At 39.0% G+C, this 22477-nt stretch overlaps 1 non-coding gene across 1 annotated transcript; it reads right to left on the bottom strand.

Moving 5' to 3' along the window:
• Positions 1 to 9979: 9979 nt before the first annotated feature.
• Positions 9980 to 10083, bottom strand: LOC130972299 (small nucleolar RNA R71). Its single transcript, XR_009083487.1, has one exon. It is a non-coding gene; the product is annotated as a small nucleolar RNA R71 (small nucleolar RNA).
• Positions 10084 to 22477: the final 12394 nt, after the last annotated feature.

The raw sequence follows: 22477 nt of genomic DNA on the forward strand, positions 1-22477 counted from the left end.
GATTCTAGAATTTAAAGATTGAACCTTTCTTAATAAGAAAGTTACAAACTTGAAATTTTTTTGAATCAAATCCTTAATTGTTAGCAAGGTTTTCGAAAATATGAAATAAAAATAAGAAAAAGATTTTGAAAATCAATTTTTAAAATTTTTGAAAATATTAAGAAAAAATGAAAAAGTTTTTATTTTTGAAAAAGATTGGAAAAGATAGAATTTTTAAATTGAAATTTTGACTTGACTAACAAGAAACAACTAAATTTTAAAAATCTTTGACTAAGTCAACCCAAAATTTCGAATTTTATGAGTGAAATAAGGAAAAAATATTTTTTTGATTTTTGAATTTTAATGAAGAAAGAGAAAAATAACAAAATGACTCAATACATGAAAATTTAAGATCAAAACAAAGAAAACATGGAAGAACACTTGAATGTCAAGATGAACACCAAGAACACTTTGAAGATCATGATGAACATCAAGAACTTATTTTTTTGAAAATTTTTTAAGAAAAGAAACACATGCAAGACACCAAACTTAGAAATTTTTAAACTTTTGACTATAAAAATTTGAAAATGCATATGAAAAATAAGAAAAGACACAAAACAAGAAAATCACAAGATCAAACAAAGACAATCATCAAGAACAACTTGAAGATCAAGAAGAACATATGCATGAGTTTTCGAAAAATGCTAGAAAAATAAAAACATGCAATTGACACCAAACTTAAAATTTGACTATAGACTCAAACAAGAAACACAAAAATTTTTTTGGTTTTTATGATTTTATTAAATTTTTTTTTTGAAAAATTTTCAAAAATTAGAAAAAATTATTTTTTTGAAATATTTTTGAAAAAAAAAATTTCAAAATAGAAAAAGAAGAAAACTACCTAATCTAAGCAACAAGATGAACCATCAGTTGTCCAAACTCGAACATTTCCCGGCAACGGCGCCAAAAACTTGGTACACGAAGTTCACACTTCTCTCACAACTCCGCGCAGCTGACCAGCAAGTGCACTGGGTCGTCCAAGTAATACCTTACGTGAGTAAGGGTCGATCCCACGGAGATTGCCAGCTTGAAGCAAGCTATGGTCATCTTGTAAATCTCAGTCAGGCGGATTCAAATGGTTATGAGGTTTTGATAATTAAAAGAGAAATAAAACATAAAATAGGATAGAGATACTTATGCAATTCATTGGTGGGAATTTTAGATAAGCGTATGGAGATGCTTTGTTCCCTCTGAGCCTTTGCTTTCCTATTGACCTTATCCAATCATGCTTACTCCCTTCCATGGCAAGCTGTATGTTGGTAGATCACCATTGTCAATGGCTACCATCCGTCCTCTCAGTGAAAACATGTCCTCTACGGTTTCCCGCATGGCTAATCAGCTGTCGGTTCTCGATCATATCGGAATAGAATACATTTATTCTTTTGCACACTGTCACTGCGCCCAACAGTCACGAGTTTGAAGCTCGTCACAGTCATCCCATCCCAGATCCTACTCGAAATACCACAGATAAGGTTTAGACTTTCCATATCTCAAGAATGCTGCCAATTGATTCTAGCTTATACCACGAAGACTCTGATCTCACGGAATGGAAGGCTCTATTGTCAGGAAAGGCAACCATGCATCGTGAATCAAGAGGCAAAGAGATACACACTTAAGCTCTCACAGATAGAACGGAGGTGGTTGTTAGGCACGCGTTCATAAGGGAGGATAATGATGAGTGTCACGGATCATCACATCCATCAGGTTGAAGTACAAGTGTATATCTTAGAACAAGAATAAGCGTGAATTAAATAGAAAAACAATAGTACGTTGCATTAATTCATGAGGAACAGCAGAGCTCCACACCTTAATCTATGAGGTGTAGAAACTCCATCGTTGAAAATACATAAGTGATGAAGGTCCAAGCATGGCCGAATGGCGAGCCCCCAAAATGTGATCAATAGATCAAAAGTGATCCAAAGATAGTCTCAAAAATGATCTAAAGATATGAATACAATAGTAAAAAGTGCTATTTATACTAAAATAGTAAACTAGGTTTACAGAAAATGAGTAACTAAGTGTAGATAGTGTAGAAATCCACTTCCGGGGCCCACTTGGTGTGTGTTTGGGCTGTGCATTGAAGCTTTCACGTGCATAGGCTCTTCTTGGAGTTTAAACGCCAGTTTTGGTGCCAGTTTGGGCGTTTAACTCCAGCTTTGGTGCCAGTTCTGGCGTTTTACTCCAGAAAAGAATCTTTGGTAGGCGTTTGGACGCCAGTTTGGGCCAACAAATCTCGAGCAAAGTATAGACTATTATACATTGCTGGAAAGCCCAAGATGTCTACTTTCCAAGGCAATTAAGATCGCACCAATTGGGCTTGTGTAGCTCCAGAAAATCTACTTAGAGTGCAGGGAGATCAGAATCCAATAGCATCTTCAGTCCTTTCTCAGCCTCTGAATCAGATTTTTGCTCAGGTCCCTCAATTTCAGCCAGAAAATACCTGAAATCATAGAAAAACACACAAACTCATAGTAAAGTCCAGAAATGTGATTTTTGCATAAAAACTAATAAAAATATACTAAAAAGTAACTAAAACATATTAAAAACTATGTAAAAATAATGCCAAAAAGCGTATAAATTATCCGCTCATCACAACGCTGTTGATGCAGTCGTTGCCCCTAATACGGTTTGGCACGAGACCACATTTGAGTTTTACAAGAATCACGTCTACGGGTTGGGATTGTTCTTCATCGACAACCTTTGCACCTCCACATTGAGGGCTTCATCTGTCTCTACAACTAGTCGTGCTGTCGATTTCAAGGACAGCATCATCGATTTGAGGGAGCAAGTGTTGAATCTCACCTAGAGTCTTCACCAACAGGCTCAGCAGTTGCAGCAGTCTCAGGAAAGATATAATGAGATCCTTGCACGCATCTTAGACACAAATTCTCTTAGGCTGGAGCTTAGAGAAGAGTTGGAGCAACTTCTGCAGATGGAGCAATAGATAGCGGTGTACTAGGAGCAGATGCATGCTAGTGGCAGCGTCGTTGCTAGTGGTAGCAGCGCTGCTAGAGGGGCACTAACATCACCGCCAAGTCCGCCACCTCAGCAGGAGTATGGGGATGACGATGACAACGACTATCAGGAGCCGCTGATAATCAAATTGTTTTCAGGCAAAAAACTTGCCGTAGAATCTGACGGTAAATGGTTACTTTGGTGAGAGTTATACTGTCAAATTGTATTCAACGATAAGTCTGATATTATTTCATTTTTTCTTATAGTTTGAAGGGAGAAAGTTGCAGGTTAATGGAGACCAAAGAGATGAAGACCTCCTAACAAAAACTAATGAAACTCACATCGCAAAATTGACTTTAAAATTGGAGATGACATATAATAAAAAAGCTTGGAAGTTGACAGTAGAATCAAGAGAAATGGCGTACGATGAGAAAAAAGAAATATATTATTTTACAAGAACAAAACGATTCAATACCACAGAAAAATGGGACAAGGGAAACAAGGAGAAAAGTTATCAACTTTTATTTAGGTAGAAGTTTTAATAATTCAATTCACAATTTTTATGAGTTAAAACGAACCAACTTTAACGGTTCTATATGTGATTTATAGAATTATAGTCATATCAAATAGTATTTATAATTTTATTTAATCCCTTACATGAGGGAATAAAACCAATATTATTAAAATTTGATTGTGTTAATTTGACACTAAAATTTGTTATCATATATGTTCCGTCTTGGGTGAGCCAAGGTAAGTGGCTTTCCGAACAATAGCTCAATTCCTAAGTCGAGCGATACATCGTCTGGGGACTGTTGCAAATAAACTTCGGCGCTCTGGAACACGGTGGCGGGAGCACCTGCAAAAAGGACTCCGACGCTCAAGTAAGTATCTGAGTTATGAGAAATAAAAGTAATAAACTGGAGAGAGTTATGTGACCTGGCCTTCATGGGTTGTTTTGGACTTGGTTTTATAGGCGAGTAATGTGTTAGTTCCGATATGTTTGGTGGGTGCCGTTGTTAGCATCCTTGACTTGTGTAAAATCGCGATCCAATTTAGGTAGTGGATTCCATTGTTGTGGATAACGGCTGGGAGATAGTGCTGACCAGTGATTGGTTTAGTTAGTGATCTTGTTTTGTTTGTTTTTGGGTATTAAAATCGGTTTTCAGTTATAATGTTGTTTCCGAGTATAGTGGGGTACACGTCATAGCCCCTAAGCTCGTCTGGCATTGTATTATAAGAAAAATGGTAGGCGAGCTTACTAGAATTGTGGTTGACCCTCTTCGCGCGTGGGTATTTTTTATTTGGGCTTTCTTTGTTCGTTAAGGGATTTTGAAAAGATTTTTGAAAGACTTTTTGTCCGCTTGGGTCCTTACAGAACGTGTCAATTTTAATGCGTTTCCTTGCCTTTTGGGTTTTCCACGTTTTTAGTGGTTATGAGTTAAGTTACCCACTAAGTTAGTAGGCTTGCAATAATAGCTTCTTATTTTCAAAACTTACACTCTGCTGTTTCACCTTCTTACAGTTTAACCCTCGTTATGACTTCAAAAGGTTAGTGTTTTTTCCCCCATTTTTCACTGCTATTGTTCTTGTTCATGCATGGCAGGAGTGAGAGGAAAAGAGAAATTAAAAGTTGTTGAGGTTAGGGAAGGTGATCCCTACTACTGGGTTCATGACGATGTGAGGACTCGTTCCTCTTCATTTACCAGTGTCGAGTCTATGTCTGAGTTGAGAGGTCTGAATCTTGTGAGAAGTGGCTCTAGTGTTGCCGTCGAACACCTACCTTGCTCTAGTAGTGATAGGGTTTGTGAGAGGAGAGGTGATTGGGGGTATTTCTATATGTATACCCCCTGTATGATTGAACTTGGTGTGAGGTTTTCCTTTTCTTCTTTTGAATGCGATGTTCTTACGCAACTTAACTGTGCACCTTTGCAATTACATCCGAATTCCTGGGCGTTTCTTTGCGCCTTTCAATGTCTGATGGATTTTCTTTTTTTTTCCTGCTCGTTGTCATTGTTCTTTTCATTATTTCAGTCGAAAGGGGTCCGGAAGGGTTTGTGGATTTGCCTTAGCAGTTTTCCTGGTTGTTCTTTGTTCCATCTTTACAAATCTTCTTTTAAAAACTTCAAATCGTTCTTCATTAAGGTTCGGTCGGTCGAGGCTGAGTATCCCTTTTACTTAGATGATGAGCTTATTGAAAGGTTTTCCCTTTACTTGTGCTCTGAGCCGAGCCAGATTCTTGAGGCTGCTGAGCGGAGTGAAGAGGAAAACTCTTTTTTAGATTTTCTGGTTGAGAGTTTTGCTGCCAGAGAGTGTTTGTCTATTTCTGAACTTTTGTCTTTGTGTGATTTTGGTGATGTTGAGGACTTGAAAACTTATATAAGTAATTGTTTGTTGCTACTTATTGCGTTGGTGTTATTGATATCTTCTAACACTGGTCGTGTCTGTAGGTGGGCGAGTTCCCCTCTTGGACCCTTCTCGGCTCTAGTCCTTTTTGAAAAAGAAACAAGAGAAGGGTGCTGGTGGTTCAGGTACTCGGAAAGATGATGGTGAGCAGGCTGCTCAATCTGCTGCTCTGCCAGCGTCTTCATTTAAGAGGAGGAGGGATGATACTGACAAGTCTTTAGAGGTCATATCAGAGGGTGATCAACAGGCTGTTGGTGGTGGTAGGCTTGCTTTTGATCGATAGAAAAAGCTTCATGGCTTTATTCCGGGGACTAGCTCGCATTCCCTGTGGAGCGATCAATTTAACTTTGCTGAACTTTCAGACAAGGCATCCCAATATCCTGGGGATATGCTTATGACTCGTCGGTTTGGTATAGAGGCGCTAGGGAAGTTTGTTTAGGTTGTTTTATTCTCGTCCGGGTTCTTTTTATTTTTCCTTTTGTTGTTTTGTTCTTATTTGTGGTATTCTTTGCAGAACGTTGCTTCTCGTCTGATGTGCATTGGCCACACTACCGAGCTTATCGGTGCCAAGCAGCAGGAGGCTGTGGATAAGTTCTCTGAGTTGGAGAAGTCATATAAGGCGAGGATTGCTGAACTAGAGAAATTAGCGAAAGAAAAAGATGATGTTGTTGTTAGTGTTGTAGCTAAGGCAAAGGAGTCAGAAGAGGATGTGCCCGCTTGAGGGATCAGATCCGGCTGTTGCAGGTTGAGGTCAAAGAACATGACATTGCCAAAGGTCGGCTTACTTCCTGTGTCCATGAACTGGAGGAAAATGGGATGGAGATGTTCTCCTATGGTTTTGAGCGCGTGATGAGCGGATAATTTATATGCTTTTTGGCATTGTTTTTAGGTAGTTTTAGTATGATTTAGTTAGTTTTTAGTATATTTTTATTAGTTTTTATGCAAAATTCACATTTTTGGACTTTACTATGAGTTTGTGTGTTTTTCTGTGATTTCAGGTATTTTCTGGCTGAAATTGAGGGACCTGAGCAAAAATCTGATTCAGAGGCTGAAAAAGGAATGCAGATGTTGTTGGATTCGGACCTCCCTACACTCGAAATCAATTTTCTGGAGCTACAGAAGCCCAATTGGCATGCTCTTAATTGCGTTGGAAAGTAGACATCTTGGGCTTTCCAGAAATGTAAAATAGTTTATACTTTTCTCGAGATTTGATGGCCCAAACTGGCATTCCAAGTCAGCATAAAAATTCTGGCGTAAAATGCCCAAACTGGCATAAAAGCTGGAGTTAAATGCCCAAACTGGCACCAAAGCTGGCGTTTAACTCCAAGAGAAGCCAATGCACGTGAAAGCTTTAATGCTCATCCCAAGCACACACCAAGTGGGCCCCGAAAGTGGATTTCTGCACCATTTACTTATTTCTGTAAACCCTATGTTTACTAGTTCTCTATAAATAGGACCTTTTACTTTTGTATTTTCATTCTTTTGATCATCTTTGATCTTGAGATCAGGTCTTTGAACCCTTTCTATTGTTTCATGCTATTTGGGAGGCAAAGCCATCCGGCCATGCCTAGACCTTGCTCTTATGTATTTTCAACGGTGGAGTTTCTACACACTATAGATTAGGTGTGGAGCTCTACTGTTCCTCATGAATCAATGCAATTACTACTATTTTCTATTCAATTCAAGCTTATTCTTGTTCTAAGATATTCACTCGTACTTTAACCTGGTGGATGTGATGATTTGTGACACTCATCATTATCCTCCCCTATGAACGCGTGCCTGACAACCACCTCTGTTCTATCTGCAAAAGCTTGAGTGTGTATCTCTTGGCCTCCTGGTTCACGACACATGGTTGCCTCTCCTGACAACAGAGCTTCCATTCCATGCGATCAGAGTCTTCGTTGTATAAGCTAGAATCACATGGGCAGCATTCTTGAGATCCGAAAAGTCTAAACCTTGTCTGTGGTATTCCGAGTAGGATCTGGGATGGGATGACTGTGACGAGCTTCAAACATGCGAGTGTTGGGCGCAGTGATAGTGTGCAAAAGGATCAATGGATCTTATTCCGACATGATCGAGAACTGGCAGATGATTAGCCATGCGGGAAACCGTAGAGGACCATTTTCACTGAGAGGATGGATGGTAGCCATTGACAACGGTGATCCACCTACATACAACTTGCCATGGAAAGGAGTATGAATGATTGAATGAAGGCAATAGAAAAACAGAGGCTCAGAGGGAACAAAGTATCTTCATACGCTTATCTGAAATTCCCACCAATGAATTGCATAAGTATTTATATCCTATTTTCTGTTCTATTTCATTTTTTAATTATTAAAACCCCATAACCATTTGAATCTGCCTGGTTGAGATTTACAAGGTGACCATAGCTTGCTTTAAGCCGACAATCTCCATCGGATCGACCCTTACTCACGTAAGGTATTACTTGGACGACCCAGTGCACTTGCTGGTCAGCTGCACGAAGTTGTGTATCACGATTTCATGTACCAAGTTTTTGGCGTCGTTGCCGGGGATTGTTCGAGTTTGGACAACTGACGGTTCATCTTGTTGCTTAGATTAAGTATTTTTATTTTTATTTTCTCCTTCAGAATTTTTAAGAATGAATTCTAGAGTTTCAGATGATGTTTTTATCATCACAGGAGCTAGTTGATTCCCATCAATTTGGCTGTTGTATGTAATGTCTTGCTGAAGCTTGGCTGACCATGTCTAATCCTTTTAGACTGAAGCTTTAGACTAACATTGCATGATTCCTGGAATCCTTATTAAAAATTTTTGAGTTCTTATTTTCTTTTTCAAAAAAAAATTTCGAAAAACTACAAAAAAATCATAAAATCATAAAATCAAAAATATTTTGTGCTTCTTGTTTGATTCTAGTGTCAATTTTTAAGTTTGGTGTCAATTGCATGCATTTTTCGAAAACTCACGCATTGCGTTCCTCATTGATCTTCAAGTTGTTCTTGATGATCTTCCTTGTTCTGATCTTTAAATTCTCCTGTTTTATGTCTTTTGTTGTTTCTCATATGCATTCTCAATTTGTTAGTGTCTCTAGTATGAAAATTTCTAAGTTTGGTGTCTTGCATGTTTTTCTTTTCTAAAAAAATTTTCAAAAAAAATTGTCTTTTTCAAGTCAATAATACAGAGAATTGAAGATTTAGAACATACAGCAGAAGAATCACAGAGAAAAACCTGGGCGTTCAAAACGCCCAGTGAAGAAGGAATTCTGGCGTTTAAACGCCAGCCAGGGTCTGGGCGTTTAACGCACAAAAAGGTAGGCAAGTGGGCGTTAAACGCCAGAATGGATACCATTTTGGGCGTTTAACACCAGGATAGCACCAAGGAGGAGATTTTGTTTTCAAATCATATCTTTTTCAATTTTTCAAGTTTTAAAACTAATTTTTCAAATCATCTCTTATCAATCATATCTTTTTCAAAATAAAATCTTTTTTATTTTTCTTTTAATATTTTCGAAAATCCTTGCTAACAATTAATGTTGTGATTTAAAATTTCAAGTTTGTTACTTTCTTGTTAAGAAAGGTTCAATATTTGAATTTTAGAATCATATCTTTTAATTTCTTGTTAGTCAAATCATCAATTTTAAAAATCAAATCCTTTTTTTAAAAAAATTATTTTCAATCATATCTTTTCAGTCACATCTTTTTAAAATCATATCTTTTTAAAATCAATTCTTTTTTTTCAATCGTATCTCTTTTAATTTGATTTCAAAATATTTTTTTTCTAACTTCTTATCTTTTTAAAATTATTTTCAAATCTTTTTCAACTAATCACTATTTCTTATCTTTTTCGAAAATCACTAACCACTTTTTCAAAAATCTTTTTCATCTCTTTTTATTTAAAGACTAACACTTCTCCTTTATTAGCAATTCGGACTCTCTCCCTCTTAATAAGTTCGAATTCTCTACCTCATCCTTCTATCCTTCTTTTCCTCTGACACATCAAGGAATCTCCATACTGTGACATAGAGGATTCCATACTTTCTTGGTTTTATTCTCTTTCATATGAATAGGAACAAAGATAAAGGCATTCTTGTTGAAGCTGATCTTGAACCTAAAAGGACTCTGAAGAGGAAGCTAAGAGAAGCTAAAGCATAACTCTCTAGAGAGGACCTGACAGAAATCTTCAAAAAAAAAAAGAGGACATGGCAGCCGAAAATAACAACAATGCCAGCAATGCAAGGAAGGTGCTTGGTGACTTTACTACACAAACTCCCGACTTCTATGGGAGAAGCATCTCTATTCCTGCCATTGGAGCAAACAACTTTGAGCTTAAGCCTCAATTAGTTTCTCTGATGCAACAGAATTGCAAGTTTCATGGACTTCCATTGGAAGATCCTCATCAGTTCTTGGCTGAATTTTTGCAAATCTTTGTCACTGTTAAGACCAATGGAGTTGATCCCGAGGTCTACAGACTTATGCTATTCCCTTTTGCTGTAAGAGACAGAGCTAGTATATGGTTGAACTCACAACCTAGAAACAACCTGAACTCTTGGGAAAAGCTGGTCAATGCCTTCTTAGCTAAATTCTTTCCACCTCAAAAGATGAGTAAGCTTAGAGTGGAAGTCCAAACCTTCAAACAGAAGGAAGGTGAATCCCTCTATGAAGCTTGGAAAAGATACAAGTAATTGATCAGAAGGTGTCCTTTTGACATACTTTCAGAATGGAGCATCATAGGTATCTTCTATGATGGTCTGTCTGAGCTATCCAAGATGTCATTGGACCATTCTGCAGGTGGATCTATTCATCTGAAGAAAACGCCTACAGAAGCTCAGGAACTCATTGAAATGGTTGCAAATAACCAGTTCATGTACACTTTTGATAGAAATCCTGTGAACAATGGGACAACTCAGAAGAAAGGAGTTCTTGAGATTAATACTCTGAATGCCATATTGGCTCAGAACAAAATATTGACTCAGCAAGTCAATATAATTTCTCAGAATCTGACTGGATTGCAAGCTGCATCTGGTAGTGCTAAAGAAGCCTCCTCTAAAGGAGAAGCTTATGACCCTGAGAATCCTACAATAGAAGAGGTGAATTACATGGGAGAACCCTATGGAAACACGTACAATTCTTCATGGAGAAATCACCCAAATTTCTCATGAAAGGATCAACAGAAGCCTCAACAAGGCTTCAACAACAATAATGGTGGGAGAAACAGGTTTGGCAATAGCAAACCTTTCCCATCATCTTCTCAGCAACAGACAGAGAACTCTGAGCAAAATCGTTCTGGCTTAGCAACCATAGTCTCTGATCTATCTAAGACCACACTAAGTTTCATGAATGAAATAAGATCCTCCATTAGAAACTTGGAGGCACAAGTGGGTCAGCTGAGTAAGAAGGTTACTGAAACTCCTCCTAGCACTCTCCCAAGCAATACAGAAGAAAATCTCAAGAGAGAGTGCAAGGCCATAACCATGAACAACATGGCCGAACCTAGAGAGAGTGAGGAGGACATGATTCCCTGTGAGAAAAACCTCATGGGATGTCCTCTGAATGAAAAGGAGTTCCCCTTTGAGGAACCAAGGGAATCTGAGGCTCATACAGAGACCATAGAGATTCCATTGAACCTACTTCTACCATTCATGAGCTCTGAAGAATATTCTTCTTCTGGAGAGGATGAAGTTACTACTGAAGAGCAAGTTGCTCAGTATCTAGGAGCAATCATGAAGCTGAATGCCAAATTATTTGGTAATGAGACTTGGGAGAATGAACCTCCATTGCTCATTAAAGAACTAAATGCCTTGGCTCAGCTAAAGATACCTCAAAAGAAACCGGATCCCGGAAGGTTCTTAATACCTTGCACCATTGGCACCCTGACCTTTGAGAAGGCTCTGTGTGACCTGGGGTCAAGTGTAAACCTCATGCCACTCTCTGTAATGGAGAAATTAGGGATCTTTGAGGTACAAGCTGTAAGAATCTCGCTGGAGATGGCAGAAAATTCAAGGAAACAGGCTTATGGACTTGTAGAGGATGTCTTAGTGAAGATTGAAGGTCTTTACATCCCTGCTGACTTCATAATCCTGGACACTGGGAAGAATAAGGATGAATCCATCATCCTTGGCAGACCCTTCCTAGCCACAGCAAAAACTGTGATTGATGTTGACAGAGGAGAGTTGGTCCTTCAATTGAATGAGGACTACCTTGTGTTTAAGGCTAAAGGACCTCCTTTTGTACACATAGAGAGGAAGAATGAAAAGCTTCTCTCAATACAGAGTCAAACAGAACCTCCACATTCAAACTCTAAGTTTGGTGTTGGGAGGCCCCAACCATGCTCTGAACATCTGTGAAGCTCCATGAGAGCTCACTGTCAAGCTATTGACATTAAAGAAGCGCCTGTTGGGAGGCAACCCAATTTTTATCTATTTCAAATTTCCATTGTTATCTTATGTTTTTTTTAGGTTGATGATCATGTGGAGTAACATAAACAACTACAAAAATCATAGCAAAACTCAAAAATAGCATTAAAAATAGCACACCTTGGAGGAGGAGCTTACTGGCGTTTAAACACCAGTAAGGGTAGCAGAATGGGCGTTAAACACCCAGTCTGGCACCATTCTGGGCGTTTAACGCCAGAAAAGGGCACCAAGTTGGCGTTCAATGCCAGAAAGGGAAGAAAAGTTGGCGTTAAACGCCAGAAATGGGCAACAACCTGGCGTTTAACGCCAGGATTGGCACTAGGAGGGTGTTTACATGCCAAAATAGTGCAGGGATGAGAAATCCTTGACACCTCAGGATCTGTGGACCCCACAGGATCCCCACCTACCTCAACTCACTCTCTCTCTTCCTCACACCTCCCCAAACCACCCTTCCCCAAATACCCCTCACCAATCACCTCCATCTCTCTTCCCTATCACCCCTTCACCACTCACATCTACCCACGCTTCCCCAAAAACCACACCTACCCCACCTTTTAAATTAAAAAACTTTCCCTCCCAAACCCAACCCTAATACACGAACCCTACCCCTCTCTCTACCTCTATATAAACCCTTCACACCTCCTTCATTTTCACACATCATAAACACTTATTTCCCTCCTGGCCGAAACACTCACACCACTCTATCTCCTCTATTTTCTTCTTCTTTTCCTCCCTTCTTTCTTCTTTTGCTCGAAGACGAGCAAACATTTTAAGTTTGGTGTGGAAAAAGCATTTGCTTTTTGTTTTTCCATAACCATTTATGGCACCTAAGATCGGAGAAACCTCTAGAAAGAGGAAAGAGAAGGCAAAAGCTTCCACCTCCGAGTCATGGGAGATGGAGAGATTCATCTCAAAGGTCCATCAAGACCACCTCTATGAAGTTGTGGCCAAGAAGAAAGTGATCGCTGAGGTTCCTTTCATGCTCAAGAAGAATGAGTATCCGGAGATCTGACATGAGATCCGAAGAAGAGGTTGGGAAGTTCTCACCAACCCCATTCAACAAGTCGGAACCTTAATGCTTCAAGAGTTCTATGCTAACGCATGAATCATCAAGAACCATGATCAAAGTGTGAACCCGAACCCAAAGAATTGGCTCACAATGGTTCGGGGGAAATACTTAGATTTCAGTCCAAAAAATGTAAGGTTGGCATTCAACTTGCCTTTGTTTCAAGGAGATGTACGCCCCTACACTAGAAGGGTCAACTTTGATCAAAGGTTGGACCAAGTCCTCATGGACATATGTGTGGAAGGAGCTCAGTGGAAAAGAGACTCCAAAGGTAAGCCGGGTCAATTAAGAAGGCATGACCTTAAACCCGTGGCTAGAGGATGGTTGGAATTCATCCAACGCTCCATCATTCTTACTAGCAACCGATCTGAAGTGACTGTAGATCAGGCTATCATGATCCATAGCATCATGATTGGAGAGGAAGTAGAAGTTCATGAGGTCATATCTCTAGAACTCAACAAAGTGGCTGACAAAACCTCCACTTAGCAAGGTTAGCCTTTCCTTATCTCATCTGTCACCTATGCAATTTAGCTGGAATTGTCATAGAGGAAGACATCCTCATTGATGAGGACAAGCCCATCACTAAAAATAGGATGGAGCAAATAAGAGAGCCCACTCATGGACCTCAACAAGAGCATGAGGAAGTCCCTCATCAAGAAATCCCTGAGATACCTCAAGGGATGCATTTTTCTCCATACAACTATTGGGAGTAACTCAACACCTCTTTGAGAGATTTGAGTTCCAATATGGAGCAACTAAGGATGGAGAACCAAGAGTACTCCATTATTCTCCATGAAATTAGAGAGGATCAAATAGCCATGTGGGAAGAACAACAAAGGCAAGGAAGAGACATAGAGGAGCTCAGGAGTTCCATTGGATCTTCAAGAGGAAGAACTAGCCGCCATCACTAAGGTGGATCCATTCTTTAATTTCCTTGTTCTTATTTTTCTATTTCTTGATTTTTATGCTTTATGTATTATCTATGTTTGTGTCTTCATTACATGATCATTAGTGTCTAGTGTCTATGTCTTAAAGCTATGAATAATTCCATAAATTCTTCTCCTTTCTTAAAATGTGCCAAATTACAAAAGAACAATAAGTACTTGGATTTCAAATTTTATCTTGAAATTAGTTTAATTATTTTGATGTGGTGGCAATACTTTTTATTTTTCTGAATGAATGCTTGAACAGTGCATATTTTTTATAGTGAAGTTTATGTATGTTAAAATTGTTTGCTCTTAAAAGAATGATGAACAAAGAGAAATTTTGTTGATAATCTGAAAAATCATGAAATTAATTCTTGAAGCAGGAAAAAGCAGTGAAAAAAAAGGTAGCGAAAAAAAATGGCGAAAAAGAAAAAGAAAACAAAAAAGAAAAAGCAAGCAGAAAAAGCTAATAGCCCTTTAAACCAAAAGGCAAGGGTAAAAAGGATCCAAGGCTTTGAGCATTAATGGATAGGAGGGCCCAAAGGAATAAAATCCTGGCCTAAGCGGCTAAACCAAGCTGTCCCTAACCATGTGCTTGTGTCATGAAGGTCCAAGTGAAAAGCTTGAGACTGAGTGGTTAAAGTCGTGATCCAAAACAGAAAGAGTATGCTTAAAAACTCTGGACACCTCTAACTGGGGACTTTAGCAAAGCTGAGTCACAATCTGAAAAAGTTCACCCAGTTATGTGTCTGTGGCTGATGAGCGGATAATTTATACACTTTTTTGGCATTGTTTTTAGGTAGTTTTTAGTATGATCTAGTTACTTTTAGGGATGCTTTCATTAGTTTTTATGCTAAATTCACATTTCTGTACTTTACTATGAGTTTGTGTGTTTTTCTGTGATTTCAGGTAATTTCTGGCTGAAATTGAGGGACCTGAGCAAAACTATGATAAAAGGCTGACAAAGGACTACTGATATTGTTGGATTCTGACCTCTCTGCACTCGAAATAGATTTTTTGGAGCTACAGAACTCCAAATGGTGCGCTCTCAACGGCGTTACCTTATTTGTGATTAGATGACGCAAATTGGCGCTCAACGCCAGTTACATGCTGCTTTCTGGAGTCAAACGCCAGAAACACGTCACGACCCAGAGTTGAACGCCAAAAACACGTTACAACTTGGAGTTCAACTCCAAGATAAGCCTCAACTCGTGTAAAGATTAAGCTCAGCCCAAGCACATAGCAAGTGGGCCCCGGAAGTGGATTTCTGCATCAATTACTTACTTCTGTAAACCCTAGTAGCTAGTCTATTGATCACGTTTTGGGGGCTGACCATTCGGCCATGCCTGAACATTCATCACTTATGTATTTTCAACGGTGGATTTTCTACACCCCATAGATTAAGGGTGTGGAGCTCTGCTGTACCTCAAGTTTTAATGCAATTACTACCATTTTCTATTCAATTCGATTTATTCCTGTTCCAAGATATTCGTTGCACTTCACCATGATGAATGTGGTGATCCGTGACACTCACCATCATTCTCACCTATGAACGAGCGTGACTGACAACCACTTCCGTTCTACCTTAGACCGGGCGCATATCTCTTGGATTCCTTAATCAGAATCTTCGTGGTATAAGCTAGAATTCATGGCGTCATTCATGGGAATCCGTAAAGTCTAACCTTGTCTGTGGTATTTCGAGTAGGATTCTGGGATTGAATGAATGTGACGAGCTTCAAACTCGCGATTGTTGGGCGTGATGACAAACGCAAAAGAATCAATGAATTCTATTCCAACATGATCGAGAATCGACAGATGATTAGTCGCGCTGTGACAGAGCATTTGGACCATTTTCACTGAGAGGATGGGATGTAGCCATTGACAACGGTGATGCCCTACATACAGCTTGCCATGGAAAGGAGTAAGAAGGATTGAAGGAAGGCAGTAGGAAAGCAGAGATTAAAAAAGTGCTTATTGGGAGGCAACCCATTTTTATTTATCTAATTTTATTTTTTATTTTTTATTGTTCTTTTATGTTTTGTTAGGTACATGATCATGTGGAGTCATGAAAAAAATATTAAAATTAAAAACAGAATCAAAAACATCAGAAGAAAAATCACACCCTAGAGGAAGGACTTACTGGCATTTAAACGCCAGTAAGGAGCATCTGTCTGGCGTTCAACGCCAGAACAGAGCATGGATCTGGCGTTGAATGCCAGAAATAAGCAACATCCTGGCGTTCAAATGCCAGGAATGCACCCTGAGGAGAACTGGCGCTGAACGCCAGAAACAAGCATGGAACTGGCGTTCAACGCCAAAAACAAGCTGCACATGGGCGTTGAACGCCCAGAACATGCATCACTTCGGTGTTTAAACGCCAGAATTGCATGCAAAGGCATTTTACATGCCTAATTGGTGCAGGGATGTAAATCCTTGACACCTCAGGATCTGTGGACCCCACAGGATCATCTCAGGATCTGTGGACCCCACAAGATCCCCACCTACCATATTCTCCCCTCTTCTCAACATTCATCCTCTCTTTCCAATAAACACTCTTCCCCAAACCCTTCACCAATCACCTCAATCTCTCTTTCCAATTACCCCCTTCACCACTCACATCCATCCACTCTTCCCCAAAAACCCCACCTACCTTCAAAATTCAAAATTTCTTTCCCACCCAAACCCACCATAAATGGCCGAACCTACTCCCTCTCCCCTCACTATATAAATACCTCCATTCTCCTTAATTTTCACACAACACAACCCCCTCTTCTACACCTTGGCCGAATACACCTCCTTTACTCTCCTCCATCTTTTCACTTCTTCTTCTTCTTTTCTTTCTTCTCTTGTTCGAGGGCGAGTAATATTTTAAGTTTGGTGTGGTAAAAGCATAAGCTTTTTGTTTTTCCATTACCATTGATGGCACCTAAGGCCGGAGAAACCTCTAGAAAAGGGAAAGGGAAGACAAAAGCTTCCACCTCCGAGTCATGGGAGATGGAGAGATTCATCTCTAAAGCCCATCAAGACCACTTCTATGATGTTGTGGCCAAGAAGAAGGTGATCTCCGAGGTCCCTTTCAAGCTCAAGAAAAATGAGTATCTAGAAATCCGACATGAGATCCAAAGAAGAGGTTGGGAAGTTCTAACCAACCCCATCCAATAAGTCAGAATCTTAATGGTTCAAGAGTTCTATGCCAATGCATGGATCACTAGGAACCATGATCAAAGTAAGAACCCGAACCCAAAGAACTATCTTACAATGGTTCGGGGGAAATACTTAGATTTTAGTCCGGAAAATGCGAGGTTGGCATTCAACTTGCTCATGTTGCAAGGAAATGCACACCCCTACACAAGAAGGGTCAACTTTGATCAAAGGTTGGACCAAGTCCTTAGGGACACATGTATTGAAGGAGCCCAATGGAAAAGAGACTCCAAAGGCAAGCCGGTTCAATTAAGAAGACTGGACCTCAAGCCTGTGGCTAGAGGATGGTTGGAGTTCATCCAACGCTCCATCATCCCCATTAGCAACCGATCTGAAGTTACTGTGGATCGGGCCATCATGATCCATAGCATCATGATTGGAGAGAAAGTAGAAATTCATGAAGTTATCTCCCTTGAATTCTACAAAATAGCCGATAAGCCCTCTACTTTGGCAAGGCTAGCTTTTCCTCATCTTATTTGCCATCTATGTTACTTAGCTGGAGTTATCATAGAAGGAGACATCCCCATTGAGGAGGATAAGCCCATCACTAAGAAAAGGATGGAGCAAACAAGAGAGCCCACTCATGGAACCCAAGAGACGCATGAGGAAGCTCATCACCAAGAAATCCCGGAGATGCACTTTCCTCCCAGCAACTATTGCGAACAACTCAACACTTCTCTTGAAGATTTGAGTTACAATATGGATCAATTAAGGGTGGAACATCAAGAGCACTCCATCATTCTCCATGAAATTAGAGAAGATCAAAGAGCAATGAGGGAGGAGCAACAAAGGCAAGGAAGAGACATAGAAGAACTCAAGGACATCATTGGTTCTTCAAGAAGAAAACGCCACCATCACTAAGATGGACTCATTTCTTGTTCTTAATTTTTTCAGCTTTTCGGTTTCTTTATGTTAAATGTTTATCTATGTTTGTGTCTTCATTACATGATCATTAGTATTTAGTAACTGTGTCTTAAAGCTATGAATAATTCCATGAATCCTTCACCTCTCTTAAATGAAAAATGTTTCTAATTCAAAAGAACAAGAAGTACATGATTTTCAAATTTATCCTTGAATTTAGTTTAATTATATTGATGTGGTGACAATACTTTTTGTTTTCTGAATGAATGATTGAACCGTGCATATTTTTTATCTTGTTGTTTATGAATGTTACAATTGTTGGCTCTTGAAAGAATGATGAATAAAGAGAAATGTTATTGACAATTTGAAAAATCATGAAATTGATTCTTGAAGCAAGAAAAAGTAGTGAAAAAGCAAAAGCTTGTGAAAAAAAAAAGAAGAAAAAGCTAGCAGAAAAAGCCAATAGCCCTTAAAACCAAAAGGCAAGGGTAAAAAGGATCCAAGGCTTTGAGCATCAATGGATAGGAGGGCCCAAGGAAATAAAATCTAGGCCTAAGCGGCTAAATTAAGCTGTCCCTAACCATGTGCTTGTGGCATGCAGGTCCAAGTGAAAAGCTTGAGACTGAGTGGTTAAAGTCGTGATCCAAAGCAAAAAGAGTGTGCTTAAGAGCTCTAGACACCTCTAACTGGGGATTTTAGGAAAGCTGAGTCACAATCTGAAAAGGTTCACCCAGTTATGTGTCTGTGGCATTTATGTATCCGGTGGTAATACTGGAAAACAAAGTGCTTAGGGCCACGGCCAAGACTCATAAAAGTAGCTGTGTTCAAGAATCAACATACTTAACTAGGAGAATCAATAACACTATCTGAAATTCTAAGTTCCTATAGATGCCAATCATTCTAAACTTCAAAGGAGAAAGTGAGATGCCAAAACTATTCAGAAGCAAAAAGCTACAAGTACCGCTCATCTAATTAAAACTAATATTCATTGATATTTCGGGATTTATAGTATATTCTCTTCTTTTATTCTAATTGATTTTCAGTTGCTTAGGGAAAAGCAACAATTTAAGTTTGGTGTTGTGATGAGCGGATAATTTATACGCTTTTTGGCATTGTTTTTAGGTAGTTTTTAGTATGATCTACTTACTTTTAGGGATGTTTTCATTACTTTTTATGCTAAATTCACATTTCTGGACTTTACTATGAGTTTGTATGTTTTTCTGTGATTTCAGGTAATTTCTGGCTGAAATTGAGGGACTTGAGCAAAACTATGATAAAAGGCTGACAAAGGACTGCTGATGCTGTTGGATTCTGACTTCCCTACACTCTAAATGGATTTTCTGGAGCTACCGAACTCCAAATGGCACGCTCTCAACGGTTCTGGAAAGTAGACATCCAAAGCTTTCCAGCAATATATAATAGTCTATACTTTATTCGTGATTAGATGACGTAAACTGGCGCTCAACGCCAGTTCCATGCTGCATTCTGGAGTCAAACGCCAGAAACACGTCACGACCCAGAGTTGAACGCCAAAAACACGTTACAACTTGGAGTTCAACTCCAAGATAAGCCTCAGCTCGTGTAAAGATTAAGCTCAGCCCAAGCACACACCAAGTGGGCCCCGGAAGTGAATTTCTGCATCAATTACTTACTCCTATAAACCCTAGAAGCTAGTCTAGTATAAATAGGACGTTTTACTATTATATTAGACATCTTTGGTCTCAGTTTTATTTTATTATCCATCCTAGGAGACTATTGATCACGTTTTGGGGGCTGGCCATTCGGCCATGCCAGAACCTTCATCACTTATGTATTTTCAACGGTGGAGTTTCTACACACCATAGATTAAGGGTGTGGAGCTCTGCTGTACCTCAAGTTTTAATGCAATTACTACTATTTTCTATTCAATTCGATTTATTCCTATTCCAAGATATTCGTTGCACTTCACCATGATGAATGTGGTGATCCGTGACACTCACCATCATTCTCACCTATGAACGAGCGTGATTGACAACCGCTTCCGTTCTACCTTAGACCGGGCGCATATCTCTTGGATTCCTTAATTAGAATCTTCGTGGTATAAGCTAGAATTCATGGCGGCATTCATGGGAATCCGGAAAGTCTAACCTTGTCTGTGGTATTCCGAGTAGGATTCCGGGATTGAATGACTGTGACGAGCTTCAAACTCGTGATTGTTGGGCGTGATGACAAATGCAAAAGAATCAAGGGATTCTATTCCAACATGATCGAGAACCGACAGATGATTAGTCGTGCTGTGACAGAGCATTTGGACCATTTTCACTGAGAGCATGGGATGTAGCCATTGACAACGGTGATGCCCTACATACAGCTTGCCATGGAAAGGAGTAAAAAGGACTGAAGGAAGGCAGTAGGAAAGCAGAGATTCAGAAAGGACACAGCATCTCCTTGCACTTATCTGAAATTCCCACCATTGGATTACATGAGTAACTCTATATTTATTTCGTGTTTATTATCTATTACTATTCGAAAATCCATAACCATCTATTATCCGCCTGACTGAGATTTATAAGGTGACCATAGCTTGCTTTATACCAACAATCTCCGTGGGATCGACCCTTACGCACGTAAGGTATTACTTGGACGACCCAGTGCACTTGCTGGTTAGTTGTGCGGAGTTGTGACTAAGTGTGATTCACGTTGAGAGTGCTACCAAGTTTTTGGTGCCATTGTTGATGATCACAATTTTGTGCTCCAGTGGCATTTATGTATCCGGTGGTAATATTGGAAAACAAAGTGCTTAGGGGTCACGGCCAAGACTCATAAAGTAGCTGTGTTCAAGGATCAACATACTGAACTAAGAGAATCAATAACACTATCTAAAATTCTGAGTTTCTATAGATGCCAATCATTCTGAATTTCAAAGGATAAAGTGAGATGTCAAAACTGTTCAGAAGCAAAAAGCTACTAGCCCCGCTCATCTAATTGGGACCAAGTTTCATTGATATTGTGGGATTCATTGTATATTCTCTTCTTTTTATTCTATTCTATTTTCAGTTGCTTGGGGACAGGTATAACAACCCAATTTTTCGAGTACGCGAGATCTTTTCTGAAGGCACGGATTTCTCCGAAAGATCAGTAAAGGGAACACCTCTTCTGTATCATCAAGCATCTCAATCCTCATTGTCATTATGTTATCTTTAAGCTAGAACCTCTTTTGAGATAAGCTCGATAACGCAATCAAGAAGAACCTAGTTTTTGAACCATATCGGTTAGGAGTTTTGATTCTGTTTTTCGTAAATAGTCTCATTTTGATGAACCGGACTCGATTCATGAGAGAAGAGAGATAATGATATAATATTATTATTATATTAGCATTAGAAGATGCTTGAATGATATTATAAGGTTACCTGGTCTGTTTTACTTAAAAATAGGAAATCGATTTAACCGGGTTCACAGTTTATTGGTGCAGCTTAGCACCAGTACTCTATGATGATTTTAGCAATGCTAAGGCCTCATCATACATGATCTATTCTCATATTAAATATGTTACTAGTGTCTTTTATGCTAGTAGCTCAGAAAAGAAATTTTAGAGATGCTTTTATGTGTGTTCCGATACACCTAGTTTTAGTAGTAATACACCTGAGATATTTTAATATTATTTTAATCCACCTTCAATACAACCAATCAAAACTCACCCTACACTCCCAGACACTCCAAGGCTCTCTCATTTCTTTATTTTGGCCGAAAATAACAAGAGAGAAAAGAGAGAAACTTTCATGAACACTTAATCTTCAAAGCTTGATTTCTTTTGAACTAAAACTCAAATCAAAATTCCGATTTCTCCAAAATGATCCTCTCTTCTTCCTCTACTTAACCATATAACATATCAAGGCTGGAAATAAGGTGATATGGCTGTCTCCCTTCCTCTTCAATTCGGTTTTCAAGGAAAACCATGCAAAACATGTGTTTTCTTGATGTTCTTCCTTAGGAATCATGCTTAACTTGACTTGACGGCCAAGAAATGTTAATTTCCAGCAAGTCTAAGGTGAGATATCACTTCCTAACATTCTGAGTGAGATTTGGTTAGTTGAGGGTTTTTGGATTTAAAGTTGTTCTTGATGTGATTTAGGAGGAAAAAGTGCTTAAGGACCACCTGAAAGTCTAACCGAATTAGGAGCAGCAAAACCAGGTAGGGTGTGATGAATTTAATCTTGATTGATTGTGTTTGAGATGTGTGATTATGATATGGTTTGGTTATGCTTGAAATTGATTGCCTGTATGAGTTATTCTTGGTGAAAGTTAGTTGAAATTTTGATGAAATTTGATGATATTCAAGCTATGAATGTTGTTCATGAGGGCTGTTGGAAAACCGAACCCTAGAGCTTAAATTGGGGTTCAATTTGAGTTAAAATCATGTGAAAAATATGGGGTTTTAGTGGCTGGGATATTATTATGAATTATGGTAAAAATCGATTGCTGAAAAGACTGAAAAACGTAAAAGCAGAGAAAGAATCTGAAGAATTTACGAAGAACACGAAGAACACTTTGAGTGTGATAAAGAACATAGAAGAACACCTTTTATATCTTAAAAAGGGCAAGGTTGTAATTATTTTGGTGTTTGAGGGGTTATTTGGTAATTTCTGAAAGTTAGGG

Source organism: Arachis stenosperma, chromosome 3, assembly GCF_014773155.1.
Source record: "Arachis stenosperma cultivar V10309 chromosome 3, arast.V10309.gnm1.PFL2, whole genome shotgun sequence".
Taxonomy (NCBI): domain Eukaryota; kingdom Viridiplantae; phylum Streptophyta; class Magnoliopsida; order Fabales; family Fabaceae; genus Arachis; species Arachis stenosperma.